Raw genomic sequence first — 3,573 nt, forward strand, 5'->3', positions numbered from 1 at the left:
CCTGACAAGCTCTTTCTGTCAGCAGCCCCATGGAGAACAAGAGCATTGCATTCGAGGCACTTTGGCCAAATCAGCTGAGCCAATTGTGTGAAAATGGCTCCTGCAAGCTCCTCTGCCCACCACAGCTGAGATCTCATCACTGAGGCTTGTTTACCTTCTCCATCCCCACTGCTCCCTGCCTGCTCAGGCTTGGCCCTGATGATCTTCACTGTCATCTTCCTCCTTCTGGACAGCCCCGTGCTTTTTGCGTGTCTTTCCTGGGGCAGTAACCTCTGGCTGCAAATTCCCTGGGGAAGCCTTCTGGCTGGTTAATGGTGTGATCCCCAATGTGAGAGAACACACACTGCGGAGATGTTGTACTGTGGCACAGTGGTGGAGGGGAAGGATAAAGTTACCTAACAAGAATGTCACTATCAGAGGCAAAGTCTTGTTCACTTTCTGAAGCAAAAACTGGCTGGAAAGTACAGAACTTGCAGCTACAAACTGTTCCCTGGTCCCAGCCTGACTGAATTCAAGGTAACAGCCTTTTGTCAAGAGAGCTGTTGAAAGCAACAGGAATATAAAGACAATCTGGGCTCAATATCACCGCCTCAGAATCAACCTGCCCCTTCAGGAGAAGTGCTGAGGCAACAAGAAGCCAGACCTTGTCCTGGCTCTCCCTGCTTTATGACTTTCTCAGGGGTTTGCGTCTTGAGGACTTTCTGTCAAATGCACTTGTTAGCATTGTCAACATGTGGTGCTTTACTCCACATTAATGCTGCACTTTGTGTGTGGGAACACATGTAGGTGTGGAGACAGAGAAATCTAGGGCCTTATTCTCTAGTGGCCTTGTGCTTTAAGGATCATTTACACCTTCAGCAAAATGTGTGTGGGGTGGGTATGGAAACACTGCTAAATCTGATGGGGCCTGCCACCCACGGCAGGGGGTAGGTGCAAGTGATGGAACAAAACAACCAGCACATCATCTCCAAGGTCCACAGAAGTCAGGATTTTTGCTATTTTATTCTTCCTCCCATAACTAAGGGAAGGCTGTTTGTAGAAGCAAGTTTTGGTGTAATATGGGGTTTTCTGGGCTACTGGATTGGGATAGATGCAGGAGAGCCAAATGAGTGAAAGTACAGAGCAGGACAAGTGGCTCCAACAGCTCAGACCATGTACAAGAAAGGCTGGGCTCTTCAGTCAGAAAAGAGCCTCAGAGACAGAATGAGCCACTAGCATGTTCCTCATATTTCAGCTTACATCCTAGCACCTACTGAAACTGGTTTGACTCTCATATCTGGTAACCATGTGAGAGTTCTCTGCCTCCCTGTGAGTCCAGACTCTGCTAACCTTTGCTCATGCTTTCACTCCAGTGCTGTGACAGGAGACAGGGAGAACAGTGTATTCCTTGTCCCAGAACAGCCTTGCACTAAGGAAAATACTGGTAAGTCACTAACCAGTGTGTTTCAGCAGGGACTCAGGAACCTCTTCTTGGAGAACGGTTTTCTTGGGAACTCAGCATCTAATCTGTGGCCTCAAAAAAGCCCATGGAAGAAAAGGAGCACTAAGAGGAACTGTCAGAAGAAAGACAACACTAAACCTTTTGTGCAGAGCCAGCCAAGGACTGGATCTCAGCTCAGACTGATACGAGAAGGTGAAAGCACAGAGATGCTCAGCTGTGCCAGCCATCACCACTGCCACTTGGAACCTGCCCTTTGCAAGTGGGTAAGAAACACATCCCCCTGCCTGGTCTGCCTGGGCTAAAGGAGCACCCATGGAAGCAGCTCACAGTGCCAGCACATCCTGCAGCAAGGCTCTGAGAACCAGAAAGGCCTTGTGAAGGCAGGTCAGGTGGCAGCACACTGATGGAGAGCAGGTGGCTCACACACCTGCTTGCTTTCTGTTCTGGCCTGCGGGGTTTGTGAAGGCCCAGCCAGTCCAATCAGTGGGGCTTTCACCTCCTGATCTGCTGAAGCATTTTGTGGTGAACTTTGAAAGCCTGGTCCAAAATGAAGCCCAGCTGACCACAGGAAGGGCAAGACCTGCTGCGAATCCCAGCCCACTGCAGGGGGGTGAAGCCAGCACAAAATGGATGCATATTTTTCCATTCAAAGGGCAACGGGGCTCCACCATTGTTTCCTCTCAATCAGAGAAGCCATCTGGGATGTGACTCCAGGGAACTCCAGCAAGAGCTGTAATTATATCAAACATAATTGAGGCAAGCCAGCAGCGCTCCTTACTTAAGTAAAGCTATGAGGCCAGCAATATGACAGAGGACATGCACCTGGGAGTTCCTCCAGCATCCACTGCTTTCAGGGGGGTGGGAGCAGCTCAGCAGAGAGTGCAAACCCCCCCAGAGACCTCCTTGCTGCATGGGGCTGATCCTGTGCATACCCTGCCAGCAGCTGAGCATTGCTGTGAGGGAGCTATCTGGAGAAGGTTGTGTTTCTTGCCTGAGGCTCTGCCTGCCCCACCTTTCTCTGTCCAAACCTCATATCCCCTCACTTGCAAATTTTTGGGTGGCACAAATGCCTCGCTACCCTCGACTACCAGGCCCTTTACCCCCAGCAGGTACCCAGGCAAGGAGAGGAGCCAATGCTCTTGGCCTGGCTCTGCTCCCTCCCATGGCATGCCCCCCATCCTGGTGCCTCTTTGCCTAATTTTCTGCCCAGCAGGCATCTCTTGGGCCAGCCTGCCAGCTGTGATGTCCTGCTCCTCTGGCCCTGCTTTCTAGGACTTGCACCTCTCCCAGGTGCCCAGCTGGGAAGCAGCAGGATTCACTGTCAGCCTGGACTGGACCAGCAGGCATTGGGGATCTCAAAGGAGCTATGAAGCAGCCCCTGCCCACCCGCCTGCCACAGTTCTCCTCCTGCAGGAGCCTCCACTCATCTCCTGCTTCATCCTTTCCTCCTCCTCCTCTGCCCTTTGTACTCCTTCACAGCAGATCTCTTATGGCTTGGGGTTTTTTTCTCTTTAAATCTTTTCCTCTCTGCTTTTCCACCTCCTTCCTCTCCCCCAAAATAATCCAAACCTGTTCCTCCTCACTCCCCCGCAGGGCTGGCACTGCTTGTCCCTTCCCCACCATTCCCTCTGTGCGGGACCAGCTTGTCAGGGCCTGTTCAACAGGACTCAGCGCCACTTTTCCTTCCGTAGGGATGACATGTTCTCCAGGGCCAGCAGTCCCCCATCCCCACCCAACATGATCTTTTAGCTCAAGACTTCCATGGGTACACAAAGCTGATTTAGACAAGCCAAGGTGCAGCTCTACATCAGCACCCTGCCTGCCTCCACTCATTCTGGGGATGAGACGGATCTGCTGGACCTTCCCGGTCAGTGGCCGGCAGGGCTGGCAGCCAGCTGGTGTGGGAGGTGGCACTGGGACAGCAGTCACCCTTCCTGGCACGGCGAAGGGGCTGTCCCCAGCGGCACTCGGTGACTCCTTGCCGGGGTGCCGAGCACCCTGGGGCTGGCAGGCACGGGCTGGTGGCGGCTCAGTGGCACTGCTCCACAGCCGTACCCTCTGCTGGCAGCTCCGCGTTGGCCCTAGTGTGGTGAGCCTGAAGCGGCACCGGCGGCTCGGTGGGGTCCCCGTGG

The sequence above is a fragment of the Geospiza fortis genome, unplaced genomic scaffold (genome assembly GCF_000277835.1).
Source record: "Geospiza fortis unplaced genomic scaffold, GeoFor_1.0 scaffold78, whole genome shotgun sequence".
Taxonomy (NCBI): Eukaryota; Metazoa; Chordata; class Aves; order Passeriformes; family Thraupidae; genus Geospiza; species Geospiza fortis.